Here is a 19,833-nt window from a genome sequence, read left to right as displayed (position 1 = left end):
GCAAGATCAATAGAAAGCCCACGGATTGGGAGAAGATCTTTACTAGCCATACAACGGACAAGGGTCTCATATCTAAAATACACTTGGAACTCAAAAAATTAAACCACCCAACAACAAATCCTCAAAGAAACAACTGCCCAATAAGTAAGTGGGCGAAAGACCTAAAGAGAAGCTTCTCTGAAGAAGAAAGAAGGATGGCCAATAGACACATGAAGAAATGTTCAACATCCCTAGCCATAAAAGAAATGCAAATCAAAACAACATTGAGATATCACCTCACTCCAGTTAGAACAGCAAAAATCAAGAACTCTAACAACAACAGATGCTGGAGGGGATGTGGACAGAAAGGAACCTTACTTCATTGTTGGTGGGAATATAAACTTGTTCAACCACTTTGGAAAGCAGTATGGAGGTTCCTCAAAAGACTCCATATAGAGCTCCCCAATGACTCAGCAATCCCACTTTTGGGCATTTACCCAAATGACCACAAACAAGGCCACACTAAAGCTACCAGCACAACTATGTTTATTGCAGCATTATTTACCATAGCTAAGATATGGAACCAACCCAGATGCCCCTCAGTAGATGAATGGATCAAGAAGATGTGGTATATATACACAATGGAATTCTATGCCTCCATCAGAAAGAATGACATTGCCCCATTTGTTAGGAAATGGAAAGGCTTGGAAAAAATTATATTAAGTGAAGTAAGCCAGGCCCAAAGAAACATAGGTCCCATGGTTTCCCTTATTTGCAATATCTAGTATAGGTATGAGTCAAGCGGAAAAAGTCAGAGAATGTGATGTTAGGAAAACGAACCCTCAAATATGTATTTTAATGTTTTTGTTTCATTCATGCATGTGTTTCTAACGCATTTATAATATTATTTCTTTGTTGCTTTGTATGTCCCTCCCCCACAGTGTAACCCCCGCTTTCACTATATTTGATGTCAGTATAACATGTGGAGGAGACGGGGACAAACAAGTCGTTTAAGGATTCAGGTGGACCTGTTGCAACAATGAGAAGTACAAAATGTCATGTCAAAACCAGCTTTACAATGTCGGTGGGGGGGAGGGAGGGGGGATATGATTGGGTGGGGGGGAGGGGGGAGGCTGGGAAGGGAGGTGAAGGGTAAACAAAGGAGGAGGCTGCAATGCTTGGTAAGAAATGTATGCATTTTCCTGCCCATGTAATTGTAACCCCTCTGTACAGTATGTTTTCAAATAAAATAAAATAAAATAAAATAAAAATTTCAATCAGTTAACAAAGGGCCAGCAATGGAAATGTAGCTCATATAGTAGCTCACCTATCTAGAGAGGAAAGGCCTAGCAAGACTTTGAAGCCCTTTTTTCAAACTGTGAGCACAACAACATACATGCAAGTGCATGAGAACACGTGCATGTGCACATATACACATTTATTCAAAATACCTTCATATCAGTGTTTTGCATTGATTTCTTTTTTTTTAATTTAATTTAATTTTTTTTAAATTTAATTTTATTTTATTTGTGAACATACTGTACAGAGGGGTTACAATTACATGGGCAGGATAATGCGTACATTTCTTACCAAGCATTGCAGCCTCCTCCTTTGGTTTACCCTTCACATCCCTTCCCAGCCTCCCCCCTCCCCCCAATCCCAATCCTTCTCCTTCCCCCCCATTCCCGACGTTGTAAAGCTTTTGGACATGACAACTTGTACTTCTCATTGTTGCACCAGCCATATTATATGAGTAAAATAAAGGAAATAAACTCTTTCATCTCAGAACATTTTCATATTTTTTATTTTAAAAATACTGTACAGAGAGGTCACATTTACGTGAGCAAGTAATGAGTACATTTCCTAACAAGCATTGTTACCTCCTCCTTTATTTTCCCTCTACCGTCCCTTCCCTCCCACCTCTACAAGTACACTCCCCTCCCCCCTTCCCCTGCCTAAATTGTAAAGTTCAGTTTTCAACATAGTGTCTTGTGCATCTCATTGTTACAATGGGTCAACCTGAATCCCTATTTAAGCATTTTGGTTTTTCCTTCCCCTCCCCAAATTACAGGAGTGTATATGCAAGAGGTGGGCACACCAAATTCAAATACAGTGAAAACAGCGGTTATAGCATGGGGGAGGAACATATAAAGAAACAAAAAAATCACATAGCCTGTTATAAGTACGTTAGAAAAATAGCAAGAAAGAAAAAACAAAACACTTGTGTTCCTATTTTGGGGGTTCATTTCCCTTACCAACATCTTATCTGGTCATACGTGCATAGATTTGACCTTTTCTGCTTATCCCAGACATATATTAGTTATTAAAAATTAGGGAAACCCTGGGACCTATGTTTCTTTGGACTTGGCTTACTTCACTTAATAATTTTTTTAAGTCTTTCCATTTTCTAACAAATTCGGCGATGCCATTCTTTCTTATGGAGGCATAGAATTTCATTGGTATAAATAGCACATTTTCTTGATATATTTATCTGATGAGGGGCATCGGGGTTGGTCCGATATCTTAGCTATCTTAAACAATGCTGCAATAAATATAATTGTGCTGGTAGTTTTAGTACCGTCTTGTTTGTGATATTTTGGGTAAATGCCCAAAAGTGGGATTGCTGTGTCATAGGGGAGTTCTATGTGGAGTCTTTTGAGGAACCTCCATACTACTTTCCAAAGTGGTTGAACAAGTTTATACTCCCACCAAGAGTGCAGTACAGTTCCCTTGTGGCCACATCCCCTCCTGCATCTGTTGTTGTAAAAGTATGGAATGGTACAGGAATTTGCCTGTCATCCTTGCGCAGGGGCCATTCAAATCTTCTCTGTATCGTTCCAATGTTAGAGTACGTGATGCTGAATGGAGCATAGAACATGTTTTATATATAAAGTGTAATTGATTTTCTTAAACTAGACAATTCAACAAAAAGTAAGTTTAAAAAAATTTTCATGAAATTTTAGAGCCATGTACTTCTTACATAAGCACACATTTAAGAATAAAGCCAAGATTGACATGTCAAAAACAAAATAATTCCAGATATTTGTTGTTCAAGAGATGTGTAGGAGGAGGAATTCAATTATTCTATACAAGGCACCTGTCTAATGAACACTGCAGCAAGTGTTGAGTTTTGTTAAAAGTTTTAATGGTTTAAATATATTTGATTTTGCGAATTTGCTTATATATGCTAAAACTAGGACTGTTTGACAGGTAATAAAACTTTTCGATAAAGTATTTAAGATTTATGGTAACAGACATATGCTACTATGTATGTATATTTCAGAGTTTCTAGAAACATTACTAATGAGAGGTTGCCAAGTCTTTGTGTAAAGGAGCAGAATAAAGAGTTAAGACTTTGTTAACTTCAGTTTCTGTTAAAACTATAGGGCTTCCTTATTTTATTTTATGTTTTTTTAATTTTTTGGGGGTCCGGTTGTGGGGACTGAACTATGGGCCTGGGCGCTCTCCCTCAGCTCTTCAGCTCAAGGCTAGCGCTCTACCACTTGAGCCACAGTGCCACTTCCGGCTTTTTTCTTTTTGCTTATGTGGTGCTGAGGAATCGAACCCAGGGCCTCATGCATGCAAGGCAAGCGCTCTACCACTGAGCTACCTTCCCAGCCCCTGGCTTCCTTATTTTATACGATAGCGAGGAACAAATGATGATATAAGTCATATACAAATGATTAGATGTGCCAGAAATAGTAATCTTAGTGGGTAACTTTAAAGATTACTCATAACCTAAAAACCTCTTGTTGAATATCATAATCTTAGCCCATTTTCAATGTACAGGAATATGAGAAAATAGTAAAATCTAATAGGTAGTACCCTTCAAATACTGAAAAAACTGATAATTACTTTAGTTTTTATTTTAATCATTAATATTTTCTTATTGGTTTTCCTTTATGTAGCATTGTTTCCTTGTAATATAATACAACTTTTTAAAAGTCGTCATTAGGAGGTACTTTGAGAAGGTTACTGGGATGGCCAAACCATTTTTTATAGGGCATGTGAATTTACAAAGAGGAAAATTAAGAACAAAATATTTATTAAAAATGATTAAGTAGAGTCTGAATCAGGAGTGTTGATAAATATCCACACCTAAAATCTTAACCCTAGGCTGAAGCAGTGGTATTACAGAGTTGAGGCCACAAAAGTGAGAGACTGTGTTTTGTTTTGTTTTATATTTTGATTTTTCTGGTCATGGGGCTTGAACTCTGGGCTCTAGGTGCTCTCCCTCAGCTCCAGGCTAGCGGTACCACGTGAGCCACAACACACTTCCATCTTTTTCTGCTTATGTCATGCTGAGGAATCAAAACCAGGGCCTCATGCATTCAAGGCAGGCACTCTACCAATGAGCCACCTTCCTAGCACCTGAGAGACTGTGTTTTAAAAAATCACCTAAACAATATTTGCTTTCTTATTTGGGTTATATAATGAAATATATTAATATCTTTTTATGTCTTTTTGAATTGCCATACTTCTAAATTTATACTAACTTCAGCCACTTTATTCTTCTCAAAGTGATGAAATATTTCTGAGAGTTTGCTTTTGTGAAGATTGTTTTTGCATTTATAATTTCTTCTGAATCATTTATATTTTTATCAAAATAACTTTATATTTCATATTGATGGGTTATCATACATCAAATACCTCCAAATGTACATGTAGAGTCTAAAGATAGCAGTATGAATATTCTCATACAGTTCTTGTTTATCTGTTATGTACTTTCAGTGTTGTGATATTTCTCTTTCTCTTTCACTCTTTTATTTACTCTCTTTTTCTTTCATGCTCCATGTCTGGTACTTAGAATTTCTGCTGCTCTACTATGATCCTTCAGAATCCACTGGTATTGTGGAAACATGATAGCGACCATCAGTTACCCTTGCATTCTTTAAGAGTTATAACAGTGACGTGATGTTATTGTTTCCTATTCTAAATGGCAAAACAACAGATCTAGGAATTCCTTGTCACTTTTACTACTATTACAAATTTTATCTCATAGGAATCATCGAGACGATAGGATACTTTTATCCTCTGACCTAAAAGTTCTTTTTCTTTTACAAACAAACTTTTTCTTTTATTATCAGTGAATACATATAATGAAAACAATGCTAACCTTTTCATATTTGGATTCTAATTTGTTTAATTCTGATGTAATTTTAATGATTTCTTTCCATTTACTGTATTGGCGTTTATCTTGCTCCTCTTTTTCAAGATGGTTCAGATGTCTCATTACATTGTTGGTTGCAGATCTCTCCAATTTGTTGATGTAGGAACTCAGAGCTATAAACTTGCCTCTGAGTACTGCCTTTGCTGTGTCCCAGAGGAGCTTGTAATCTGTGTGTTCATTTTTGTTGAATATCATGAACATTTTAATTTCTTTCTCAAATCTTCCATGACATACTGGTGATTCAACAATTTGTTGTTCAGCCTCCATGTATTACAGGAAGTTCTTTGGTGGATTTTGGTGTGGAGTTCTAATTTTATTCCCTGTGTTCTAAAAGAATGCAAGGTATTACTTCAATATTTCTGAATTTAGACAAGTTTGATTTGTTACCTAAAATATGGTCTATTTTGGAAAATGTTCCATGTGCTGCTGAGAAAAACAAGTATTCTGATGCTGCTGGTTGAAATACTCAGTAGATGTCTTCTAAAACTAGGTGATCTATGCAGTTGTTTAGAAGTGCAGTTTCTCTATTGAGTTTTTGAAGAGTTGATCTATCTAGTGGTGATAGTAGTGTGTTAAATCCCCCAACACTTAATGTCTTTGTATCTATGTTATCTTTGAGACAAAGTAGTGTTTCTTGCATAAATTTGGGTTCTCCGTTGTTTAGCGAATAGATATTCAGAATTGTAATATCCTCCTGAAGGAGAGATTCCTTAATTAGTGCATCATAAACTTTTTTTATCTCTTGTGACTAATTTTAATTTGAAGTCAATTTTTTCAGATATTAGGATTGTAACTCCCGCATGTTTATGGGGGCCATTTGCTTGGTAGATTTTCTGTTTGTCTTTTTTGGTTTTGTGTTATTATGAAAATATACAGAGGGTTTACAATTACATGGTCAAGATAGTGAGTAAATTTCTTATCAAGCATTGTTGCCTCATCTTTTGTTTCCCCATAACATCCCTTCCCATTTCCATACCCCCACACCTACTGGCGTCTACCGCCCCATCCCCACCTGTCCACCCCCCACCGAAGTTGTAAAGGACATTTATAAATATAACGTCTTGTTCATCTTATAGTTGTAATGGGTCCACCTGTAAGCCTATTTAAACAGTTTTTTTCCGTTTCCCTCCACAAAAATATATCAACACCAAATACAGTGAAAGCAGGGCTTATACTCTGGGGGAGATACATACAAAGCAACAAAGAAATCATCTTGTAAACATCTTAGAAACAATCACAGGAAATTAAAAAATTTGAATCCTTAACATGTGGTTCATTTCACCTAACATCAAGTTGTCTGACAGTTTCTGTTTGTCTCACACATATACTAGTTATTGCAAATAAAGGAAACCATGTGACCTATATTTCTTTGGGCCTGGCTTACTTCACTTAATATAATTTTTCAAAGTCATTCCATTTCCTAACAAATGGGTCAATGCCATTCTTTCTGATGGAGGCATAGAATTCCATTGTGTATGTATACCACATTTTCTTGATCCATTCATCTACTGAGGAGCATCGGGGTTGGTTCTATATGTTAGCTATGGTTGGAGTTCTGGGAAGATGGCGGAGGAGAAGCTGGAATCTGAACAAGCTCTTGCATAGAAAACAGTTTCAGAGTTCCAGTGAACAGTCCCAAGCCAGAGAATCACACCAAGTGTGCCATCACAGGACAGAGAGTTAGTCAAGAGAGGGGAAGCCAAGCAGACACATCTGAGCGCCTGCCAGCAGCTGCCGCTGCGGTGGCAGGGTCGCGGTGGTGACCACTGCCCCGGGGCATACCTGAGACACAGTCCGGGACGAAGGAGCCAGACGCAGCAGCGGACAAGCAGATTCTACTCAACACCAGCAAGAACCGACAAGGAGCGGACAACTTCATCCTGCACTTTGCAGACCAGAGACGACCCAGGATCCAAGACTCAGCATGAGTAGAAGCCCGACTTCCTCACTCCTTTTCAGGGAGCAGAGGGGGAAGGCCACCCCTCCCCCCCCCAGCACCGGTGATCTCCATCTTGGATACCGACAAAGCTCGGAGGAGCGGCTAGCTCCAGCTCAGGCCTTGGAATAAAACGAGTCATTTAGCAGGTCACAAGAACTTAACGGCGAAGTGACCTCACAGACTCAGTTCCATCCAGGGAAAAGTCACCCAGCTCAGGCGCCAGCCATTGGAGTGGTTCTCCTCACCGGGTAACCAGAGCCAGAGGCTGCCCCTCCCTCTAGCAGCCACCACAATCAATTGAAAAACAGAAACCCTGAGAATGGCTCCAGGCTGGGTGCTGTGAGTTTTTTTTCACAAAATAGCCCCAGGGAAAAGCTACTGTTTGTTGAAAGGCCTCAACTCTACCCAGAACCTAGCCTCATCACTGCATCCCCCTCTTTTGTGATTCTCAAAGCAGATCACCCTCCCAGTAAACGAACCTGGGAGGGGGATCTCAAAATCTTGGGTAAAGCAGAGCATTTTTCTGCCGGTTCCAACAAACTAACTTAAGAAACCAATCAAGCCACAGGACCTCAAGCTGACCAGAGACTCCAACCAGACTCTGGTTATAGACAAAAGGGAGATACAGGACTCTTCCCACCCCTCCCAAAAAAAAAAAAATCAAAGAACTTTTTTTTTTCTTCTTCTTCTTCTTTTCTTCTTTTCTTTTTTCTTTTTTTGTTTTTTTTTTTTTCGTTTTTTGTTACCTTATATATATAAAAAAAATTTTTTCCTTTTCTAAAATTTTTATTAATCTTTAATTTTTGCCTCTTCTGAAAAAATAATTGTTTTCCAGTAACTTTTTTTTTCTCCTCTTATAATTTTTATTTTAGGAATACGTGAATGTGTGTTTTCCTTTCTTTTCTTGTCTTCTTTCTCTTTTTCTTTCATTTTTAATTATCTTTTCGTTTTTTGTCTAGCTCTACTGAACTTCTGATCTTTTCTTCTGACTTTCCTATCCTTTCCACCTTTTCCTCTTTTGTTCTTCTTTATGTGACTTAACTCTTGTCCTGCACATCCTCAGATAAACCCGTAGTTAACTAGTAGACCCTATCCCCCATTGTGTACACACTTAATCCACAAACTTATTACTCAATTCAAAACCTCTGAGACTTAAATTCATTAATAGCAGTACTACCTCTTTATACCTATATAATATTTAAGCATTTTTTTAAAGTTTTTCACATCTCCTCTATGTGCCTCCCTTTCTTTCAACATATTCACATTCCTCTCTAAATAGATGGTCTTTTAATCTCTATAATAACATTAATTTTTATGTTTCTATTTTTTTTCTGGTCTCTTTTTATTCCCCTTTCCCTTTCTTCTTTCTCTCTCTCTTTCTACTTGCATCCTACCCAACCTATTTCCTGCATTGTGATTAGGACATAGTTAACTCTCCCTGTGCCTCCCCACACCAATCTATTCCTATTTTTTACCCACAACTCTCCCTAACCCTAATAATTTCTGGTTTTCCACATTCTTCTCTGCAGTTCGAAGTCCTTTAACATATAGTTGTTTGATGTTGAATAGATGTATCTGTTGAACTAGATTGTATCTGTAGACTATTGACTGTACAAATGCAAACTTTGGTTGATGGTTGCCTTAAGATAGTGTTCTAGCACAAAACTGGTGCTATCTTCATCTCAAATGAGCAGAGTAAGCCGGAAAAACACAAGAAAAATGGCAAATTCGGGTATCTCAATTCCCAATCTTGATAATCAGGGGTTAGAACAGATAATGAATAATCCAGAGGAGAGTTCCCAAATAGCTCTACAAACACTGCTGGCAAACGTGATAAATGAGAAGTTTGACAACGTACAAAGGACTCTGTATGAGCATGATAGAGAGAGAGAGGAGGCATCCCAGAAGTTTATACAGGAATATCATAAGCATGAGGAAGCTTCTCAAAAACTGATACAGGATTTGCGTGAACAACTTGAGAATACTCAAAGAGAAAGGGAGGAATGGAGTGAGCAGGCTGAGAACACTCAAAGAGATCTGCAGGAATCCCATGAATGGGAGGAAGCTAATCAAAGAGTAATACAGGAATTGAGAGACCAGGTAGAGAACACACAAAGATCACTAAAGGCATTCATGGAATCCATTAACAAAGAGCTGAAGGAAGTCAGGGAGACCACAAAGGGAATGCTGAATGGAACCCAACAGAAGGAATGGGAGCCCAAAGAAACCATAACCAATCAACTAAGTGATTTGAGGACAAACATTGAACACCAAATTGAGGAAGTAAAGAAATTCATACAAGACCTAAAACAGAGCTTCAACAAAGAACTTGAAGCCATCAAAGCTGACCAATTAGAAGGAAAAGAGATTAAAAACATAGTAGAGAGTCTTGACAGCAGTTTAGACCATGCAGAAGATCGAATCTCAGGGATTGAAGACAGCCTAGATATTATATAGAAAGAACATACAACCATCCAAGAGAAGTCCAAGAAATATGATAGATCTATCCAACACCTGGAAGACACCATCAGAAGGCCTAATCTAAGGATAATGGGTGTAGAGGAGCACCTAGAAACAGAAGTTAATGGTCTAGGAAATTTGTTTAACAGGATCCTAACAGAGAACTTCCCAAACATGCAAAAAGATCGGCCTGTCCAGATACAAGAAGCCTTTAGAGCCCCAAATAGACCAGACCAGAATAGGACATCCCACTGCCACATTATAATCCACACAGGATCAACTCAGAACAAGGAAAAGAACCTTAAAGCTGTCAAGGAGAAAAGGGTAATCACCTATAAAGGGAAACCAATTAGAATCACCTCAGATTTCTCAGCAGAGACAATCAAAGCAAGAAGAGCCTGGAATGATGTATGCCATGCCCTATAAACAAACAACTATCAACCAAGAATACTGTACCCAGCTAAACTCTCCTTCATAACTGAAGGCCAAATAAAAACCTTCCATAGCAAAGAAAAATTGAAACAATACATCTCCACCAAACCAGCCCTACAAAACCTTCTTAAAGATGTCCTACACATAGAAAACCAACATGACCTCAATAAAGGCCAAGAAACTGCACCCAAACTGAGAATCCAAGAACCATAGGAAGAACCCAGTTTTCGCAGCCCCCAAGAAGGTAGATAACATGGCAGGAACTCCCAAATACCTCTCAGTCCTATCTCTTAATGTTAACAGACTGAACTCTCCAATTAAGCGACATAGACTGTCTAGTTGGATTAAAAAACAAGACCCTTCTATCTGCTGCCTGTAGGAGTCACATCTTGCCTGTAAAAACAAACACATTTTCAATGTTAAAGGCTGGAACAAATCTACCAAGCAAACGGACCCCATAAACAGGCGGGAGTTGCAATCCTAAGATAAGATAAAATAGACTTCAAATTAAAATTCGTGAGAAGAGATAAAGAAGGTCGCTACATACTAATTAAAGGATCTCTCCTTTAGGAGGATATTACAATTCTAAATATCTATTCGCAAAACAATGGAGCACCCAAATTTATCAAAGAAACACTACTTTCCCTCAAATCCCATATAGATCCAAGACCAGATGGTTTTACAGCGGAATTCTACAAGGCCTTCAAAGCAGAGCTCACACCAATAATCCTCCAACTCTTCAATGAAATTGAAAGAGAAAGTTCACTACCGAACACATTCTATGAGCCATCATAACCCTCATCCCAAAACCAGGCAGGGACTCATCAAAGAAAGAGAACTATAGACCCATTTCTTTGATGAACATTTGATGCAAAACTTCTCAACAAAATATTGGCCAACCGACTTCAACAATTCATCCAGAAAATCATACACCATGATCAAACAAGATTCATTTCAGGGATGCAAAGCTGGTTTAATATATGCAAATCAATCAACATTATTTATCACATCAACAGGAGCAAGAATAAGAACCACATGGTTATCTCAATAGATGCAGAAAAAGCATTCGACAAGATCCAACACCCCTTTATGATGAAGGTTTTGGAAAAATTAGGAATCCATGGAACATTCCTCAATACAATAAAGGCTGTATATGACAAACCTACACCCAGCATCATACTTAATGGTGAAAACTAAAGCCATTTCCTCTTAACTCAGGAACAAGACAAGGATGTCCACTCTCTCCACTTCTCCTCAATTTAGTATTAGAATGCCTAGCTACAGCAATAAGACAAGATGCAGACATAAAGGGGATCCAAATAGGGAAAGAAGAAATAAAACTCTCCCTCTTTGTAGACGACATGATCTTGTATTTAAAGAATCCCATAGACTCCACTCACAAATTACTCAAGCTGATTCAAAACTTTGGCAAAGTAGCAGGGTATAAAATCAACCACCAAAAATCAATGGCTTTTCTGTATGCCAATAATGAGAAAAGTGTGGCTGAAATTAGGAAAGCAACTCCATTCATAATAGTCCCACAAAAAATAAAATACCTAGGAATTAACTTAACCAAAGTAGTGAAGGACTTCTATGATGAAAACATTAAAATCTTGAAAAAGGAAATCAACACAGAACTTAAAAAATGGCAAAACCTCCCATGCTCCTGGATTGGAAAGATTAACATCGTGAAAATGGCAGTACTTCCCAAGGCTACCTACAAATTCAACCTGATACCTATCAAAATTCCAAACTCATTCTTCAAGGAAATAGAAGAGGCAATCCAAAAATTCATATGGAACAATAAAAGACCCCAAATAGCAAAAATTCTCCTCAACCGAAAGAACACTGCTGGAGGAATATCAATACCAAATTTCAAACTCTACTATAAAGCCATAGTAATCAAAACAGCTTGGTATTGGCATAAGAACAGACCTCAGGACCAATGGAATAGAATTGAAAACCCAGAAATGAACCTACAGACCTATGGCAATCTAATCTTCGATAAGGGAGCTAAAACAATAGAATGGAACAAAGACAGCCTCTTCAGTAAATGGTGCTGTCAAAATTGGTTAACTACATGTAGAAAACTAAAGCTAGATCCTTATATATCACCCTGCACCAGAATCAACACCAAATGGATCAAAGACCTCCAAGTCAAAGCAGACACTCTGAAAACATTACAGGATGGAATAGGAGAAACCCTAGGTATCCTTGTCTCAGGCCGAAATTTTCTGAATAGAGACCCAGAAACTCAACAAATCAAAGAAAGGTTGGACAAATGGGATTGCATAAAGTTGCAGAGCTTCTGCATGGCAAAGGACATAGCTAGCAAGATCAATAGAAAGCCCACGGATTGGGAGAAGATCTTTACTAGCCATACAACGGACAAGGGTCTCATATCTAAAATATACTTGGAACTCAAAAAATTAAACCCCCCAACAACAAATCCCCAAAGAAACAACTGCCCAATAAACAAGTGGGCGAAAGACTTAGAGAGAAACTTCTCTGAAGAAGAAAGAAGGATGGCCAACAGACACATGAAGAAATACTCAACCTCCCTAGCCATAAAAGAAATGCAAATCAAAACAACATTGAGATACCACCTCACTCCAGTTAGAATGGCAAAAATCAAGAACTCTAACAACAACAGATGCTGGAGGGGATGTGGACAGAAGGGAACCTTACTTCATTGTTGGTGGGAATGTAAACTTGTTCAACCACTTTGGAAAGCAGTATGGAGGTTCCTCAAAAGACTCCACATAGAATTCCCCTATGACCCAGCAATCCCACTTTTGGGCATTTACCCTAATGTTTACAAACAAGACCACACTAAAGCTACCAGCACAACTATGCTTATTGCAGCATTATTTACCATAGCTAAGATATGGAACCAACCCAGATGCCCTTCAGTAGATGAATGGATCAAGAAAATGTGGTATATATACACAATGGAATTCTATGCCTCCATCAGAAAGAATGACATTGCCCCATTTGTTAGGAAATGGAAAGGCTTGGAAAAAATTATATTAAGTGAAGTAAGCCAGGCCCAAAGAAACGTGGACCCCATGGTTTCCCTTATTTGCAATATCTAGTAAATGTATGAGTCAATCGGAAAAGGTCAGATAATGTGATGTTAGGAAAATGAACCCTTAGATATGTATTTTAATGTTTTCTTCTTTCATGCATGTGTTTCTAACACATTTATAAGATTATTTCTTTGTTGCTTTGTATGTCCCTCCTCCACAGTATAACCCCTGCTTTCACTATATTTGATGTCAGTATAACTTGTGGAGGAGATGGGGAAAAACAAGTCGTTTAAGGATACAGGTGGACCTGTTGCAACAATGGGTAGTATAAGTTGTCATGTGGAAAACGAGCTTTACAATGTTGGTGCGGGGGGAGGGGGGAAGTATTGGGACTGGGGGGGGAGGGGGGTAGGCTGGGAAGAGATGTGAAGGATAAACAAAGGAGGAGGCTGCAATGCTTGGTAAGAAATGTACCCATTATCCTGCCCATGTAATTGTAACCCCTCTGTACAGTATGTTCACAAATAAAATAAAATAAATTAAAAAAAAAGAAAAAATCAAAATAAATGGAGACATATAATTTTTGTGGATTGGAGGATACAATTGAGCCAAATATAAATTGTCTCCTCCCCTATTTGTTGGTCATTCGTGGGTTTTGAAATCTGGTCCTGGGCACTGACCCAATGCTTTTCAGCTCAAATGAGTGCTCTACCAATTGAGAATCTCTGGCACTGCTGGTTTTCTGGTTGTTAATTGGACATAAGAGTCTTACGGACATTCCCAATCCAGCTGGTTTTGAACCACAATCCTCAGATCACAGCCTCCTCTGCAGCTAGGATTACAATCATGAGCCAACATCGTCCAGCTTCACAGTTTTATTTATGTTTATGACAACTTCTAAAAACACCTGACAAGCACTGTGACTCATTCACAAAGGAAAATAAACTGGAATATATTTCTCTGTCCAATATTAAAGCTGTTAGTATAAAATTGTTATATTTGTAGAGAAAAAATGTACAGCTCAATGGGTCTGTACAGCACCAGATTAGCTCCACATAAATATTATCAAGGAATATTTAATAAGATGTAAAACCAAACATTTGTAAAATGACATTCTTTTTAATAAGTGGTGAGAGGTTAGACAATATTGGGGAGAATTAAAAAGTAAACATTGACTTAAACATAACAATTTATTCAAATATTAACGTCAAGCAGGATTAAAACATGGCATATAAAACAAAACTAGTGATGCAAATGTAAAACAAAGAAAGATGTCTTGACAATTTTGGAGATGAAACTTTCTTAAATTTGGCATTAAAATTATAGGCAAGGAAAACAATATAGTAGAACTTAATGAAAGTGTAAAATAATTTGGTCTGTGAAAGCTCATATACAAGTAGTGAATAGAAGTTGGAAGCAGGTGGCTCATGTGTCTCATCCTAGTTACTTGCTAGCCTGTGATTTAAGTTTTGCTATATGAAGCCAGCCCCCCACAAAATAAAGTCCTTGAGAATATTATTTCTGATTAATCAGCAAAAAGCCAGAAGTGAGGTGTGACTGAAATGTTAAATTTTTATTAAATTGCCAGAAATTTCAGGGACCCTGAGTTCAAGCCCCAGGACCATACATACATGTAGAAAGCTAATAGTAGTAATAATGATAGTGATGATGATGATGATTGTGATGATTATAATGATGATGAGGTGTACCCATAGTCAAGGATAAAATATGTATAAATCTTATACCTGAAGAATGCCTCAAATCTAGATTCTACATAGAACTCTCAAAACCTAATGTTAAAAAGAACATCAATTAGAAACCAGCAAAGTATATCTTGTGAAAAATAAGCACAAGAAAATCATCATCAGTCGCCAAATAAATGCACATTAAAACCAAAATGACATCATAAAACATGTATAAGAATTACTTCACATAATACAATAATGACCATACTAAATGTTATCAAAAAACAGAGAAAATGGATCCTGGCAGAAATGTCAAATGGGAAATCCACTTCTGAAAACATTTGACAAGTTCTTAGCATATGAAATAAGCAAATACCCACTGTATAGCACAGGAATTGATCTTTCCAGGCTTTGCCTCATAGAAATAAAATATAACATTCACCCAAACGCCAAAACACAGAGGATTATAGCAGCATTATTTCCTCTAGTCAAAGAAAAGGATATCAATTCAGGCTTTCTTCAAGTGAGTGGGAAACGAATTGTGCTACATTCTCTAATAACAGAACTAAAAGGCAACTCGAGTTAATGCAATAAAAAATTAAGGCATACAATAACTGGGAATAATCTACCATAGATTTGATGGCAATCAGGTTTATTTATTGCATGATCTAAATGTTGGAGAAAAAAATATGTTGGTTGCCAGGATAAAAGAGGTTTCAGATGGAAAAAAGACAAGTGGTGGGTTTAATTATAAAAGGCAAACATGAGACAATTATTTTTGGTAAAGAAACGTATCTGTAAATACTGGATATTAATATAGATTTGATAAAATTATATTGGACTTAATATGTGCACAAAATAATTAAATTAACTGGTCTGCATAAGATACTTGAGACATACTAATGTCCTATTTGTGATGTCATAATAGAAATATTTAAATAAATTGGAAAAAGTATTCAAGGGATTTATCTATGTTCTTATAAGATCATAAAGATCCATACTAACCTCTATAGAATTTAATATCTAGAAAACAGAAGTCAATATTGAATGTTTACATTGAAAATAATGTGGGTCCAAGCTTGAGATGAAATATACCTTGCTAATTAGAAGGCGGAGATTTAGGAGACTGATATGAGGGCCAGTTCTGAAAAACACAAATTCGTGAGGAACTACAAAAACAAAGAAAGCTAGATATAATGAAATTTCCTGCTATCTCACGTTTGTGGAAGCCATAGGTAAGCGATAATTACTCAAGGGTGGCTTGGCCTGAAAAATAATCTAAAATGGTTAGAGCCTTAGCAACAAAAATAAGTCTGTAGCATGCTTCCGTTTTATAATTAAACCCACTACTTCTATTTGTCCCAACTTGTTAAAACAGGAGTGGTTATAAACAAAAGCACTGGTCTGAAGCCTCAATATAAGGACCTCAGTCTATGTGGGCCAAACAGTCTCTAACATGAGGTTTTATTTAAATTACCAAGCATTATTTTAGATTTTGCATAGTGGGATGGTGCATAGTCACAAGCAAGGTCTGCTAAGTCAGGTAATCCAATCTACTCTTTCACAGGTTACCCAATAACCAGGTTTCAATAAAAATGACTACAATGAGATTGTACAAATGAGACTGCCACTTTTCCCTTTCATGAATCAAAATTCTGTCAAATGATTTCTGTCTTCCAGATGTTTACATATTTCTCATGATCTTTTCTACTATTTTGTCTTCATTATTGATGTTCATATTACTTTTTGTTGTTGTCTTGTGTGTATATGCCATTTTTAAGGCTGGAACTCAATGTTTTATGGTCTTCCTTGAATTTTTTGCTCATAGCTTTTTGTTTGCTCTATTTTTTTGCTCTAATTTTTTACTCTATTCCTTGAGCCACATTCTCACCTTCTGCTTCTTGCTGGATAATTGGAGATAAGTTTTCTCACATTTTTGTCTGTTTGGACTGACATTGAACTAAAGTATTCAGGTCTTAGACTCCTGAGTTTCTAGGATTCTACACATGAATGGCTAACGCCAATCTTTGCTTTGCTGTTATTTTATTTATGTGATAGAGGAAAGTGGAAGTATATTTGTGGTAAGGGTGCAATTTTCAAATACAAGTTTGAATCAACTTGATATAATGTAATTGCTATCAATTTTAACAGTTAAATCAATGAATATTACACATTTCCAAAGAAATATAATTGAAAACAAAACGCAAAATGGTTTACTTAAAACAAGAAACAGAACCACGAATTTCTTTCACTTTACAATTAATGTTTTATGTAACTTTAATTAGCAGACTTCCATGACTAAATGTTAATATATTAATTTTATACTACAAGAAGAAAAGTGATCATAGTTAAGAATAGATATTTCATCACAATGAGAAGGTAAGTTTTTGAGCATTCTCACTAAAAAGAAATGTTACATGCAGAAATTAATGGATATAGTTGCTCATGCTTGTAACCCTAGCTACTAAGGAGGTTGAGAACTGAGAAACATGGCTCAAGGCCAGCCTACGCAGGAAAGTCTGTGAGTATATTATTTCCAATGAGACAAAAGAAAACTGGAGTGGCTCAAGTGGTAGAGCAGTAATCTTGAGCTGAAGAACTGAGGGACAGTGTCCAGGTCCAGATTTCAAGCCTCCAAACTGACAATTAAAAATAAACCATTAAAAATAAACAGTACTTTGAAATAAATCTTAAAATATATATTCTAAAAATTTTTAAATCCTCACTAGATATACTAGTTTATATAAATAAATAGAAGTGTTTTCTGGTTTTAGTTGTTATTGAATGAATTGTGTAGATCACACATTCCTTATTCAAATCATATTTGTAGGTATATACACTTATATGCCACAAGTATAACTAACAGATATGTGATAGGCAGTGCTGTTTTAGGAATCTCCCTTGGCATTCTAACATTAACACTTCTCCCCTGAAATCGATATGCCCTCCAATCTTGTCAGAAGTTTCAACTCATTGGAGCAGAAAAGTATAATCCATAATCATTGTTTGGAAAAACTGTAATATTTTACACGTATTTCACTTAGTTTAAGAACCAAAACATTTAAGTCATCTGAAATATGCCAGTAATAGCGAAATGTCTTCTGAGCTTTTTAGTCTCTTAAGGGATGAAAATCTTTAAATATACATCTAATTTTTTCTACCTAACATCCTATATCTTAAGAAGATCTTTGGCATAAAGGATAAATACAGATTCTCTTGTGAAATGAAAGAAAGAGATGAGAAAATACATACTTACAGTGATTGTGTAAATAAACTAAGAAATTCGTTCAACTTTCTGAGGGCTCTTAGCTCATTGGACTAGAACAATGCTGGAATCTAAGATTATACTAAAATTTTAGACTTGAGCCTATCTTTAAGACTGCTTAATACTATTGATTTTTCAGTCAGTATTCTTTTTGTTGTTGGTCATGGTGGTTGTGGGGGTTATGGGCCTTGAACTCTGGGCCTGGGTGCTGTCCCTCAGCTCTTCAACTCAAGGCTAGAGTTCTACCACTTGAGCCATAGGGCCACTTCAGGTTTTCTGGTGGTTTATTGGAGATAAGAGTCTCATGGACTTTTCATGCACAGGCTGGCTTTGAAACATGATACTCAGATCTCAGCCTCCTGAGTAGCTAGGATTACAGGGGTGAGCCACCAGCAACTCAATTGGCTTCTCTGTACAACATCAACCATAAAATAAAATGAAGTAAAATCAATAAAGGACGTGTTTGGCAAATAAAGTAAAATGATAACTTACAGACAAATGAAAATAATAATATACATATATGTCTATATACATGTATATACACATCTGTATATCCTTATATAGGTATTAGTATATATACACATATAAGTATGAATATATGCATATGTACATATAGTGTGTATACATATAAATTTATTGAAAGAGACTTGAATCAGAAATATATTAATAGCATATTAATGCCAATGAAAAACTTTAACCATCCTGAATAAGTTATAAAAGATCCAAATACATATCTCTATAGTAATATAATAACAACCAAGTAACATATGGAAAGATCATAACATACATAGAAATTGCATACATATAGAGATTAGTGGAAATAGAAATAATAAGATAGCCCTGCACAACCATTATGTAGAAATTGGAAACCTTATACATTGGTGTTTGACATTTAAAATGATATAGTCAGTTTGTTGAACATACTGGCAATCTTTAAGATATTATATATAGAGTTGCCTCTGTGATCCAGCATTTTGAATCATAATGTTATATACAAAATAGATTTCAACATATGTCCAATGAGACACATGTACAAGAATATACAGAGCAAAACCTTTTACAATAACATGTAATAAAGAATTTAAATGCCCATTGAGGATGTTATTCTATTATACATATGCTCTATCCATGAGAAAAGTTTACATGGACTTACTGTAAAAACAGTAATATTACATGGGGAAAATGGATAAAATAGACTACATTTTCTAATTATATGAGCTTTTTAAAATTGGCTCATCTGTAGAGGAAGAATATGAAATAATAGCTGCTCAAGAGAGGTATGTTGGAATGTTGACAGGAAGTGACTAATAATAAATATGGGAATATTTTGAGAGGGTAGTAAGGATAAAATGATCTAGAACTGAAGGTAACATTCTTACTCCAACTCTTTAACATTCTAAGAATCATTTTACTTTATCAAAAAATTACAAATTGCATTTGCATTAACCTTAGGAAAATTTTTAGAATAGTAGTGGGTGAATCTAAGTGATAATATAGAATTTAAAATCACAGAATTCTATAATGCATAACTTTAGTATGTTGATGATTAAGACTATCAAGAAAATATGATCCGTGGTATATTTTCTGAGTGACTATACATGCTATTGTGAGTCAGTGAATATTCTACAAAATTATGTAAATTGAAGGATGAGATAGGATTGTGAAGGATGAGGGATAATGATTATCAAGAGGCATTGTATAGGGCTGGGAATGTGGCTTAGTGGTAGACTGCTTGCCTTGCATGTGTGAAGTCCTGGGTTTGATTCCTCAATACTACATAAACAAAAAATCTGGAATTGGCACTATGACACAAGTCATAGAAGACTAGAATGAGGAAAAGAAACTCAAGGACATTGCCAAGGCCCTGATTTTAA

The 19,833-nt window shown here is 36.4% G+C and overlaps 1 non-coding gene across 1 annotated transcript; it reads right to left on the bottom strand.

The window, feature by feature from the left end:
* Positions 1 to 2,743: 2,743 nt before the first annotated feature.
* On the bottom strand, positions 2,744 to 2,850 carry LOC122099259. The gene has a single exon (XR_006145889.1). It is a non-coding gene; the product is annotated as a U6 spliceosomal RNA (small nuclear RNA).
* Between the last annotated feature and the right edge of the window lie 16,983 nt (positions 2,851 to 19,833).

The sequence above is a fragment of the Dipodomys spectabilis genome, unplaced genomic scaffold, assembly GCF_019054845.1.
Source record: "Dipodomys spectabilis isolate Male_0828 unplaced genomic scaffold, ASM1905484v1 ptg000507l, whole genome shotgun sequence".
NCBI lineage: Eukaryota > Metazoa > Chordata > Mammalia > Rodentia > Heteromyidae > Dipodomys > Dipodomys spectabilis.
This window is presented reverse-complemented; position numbering and strand designations above follow the sequence as displayed.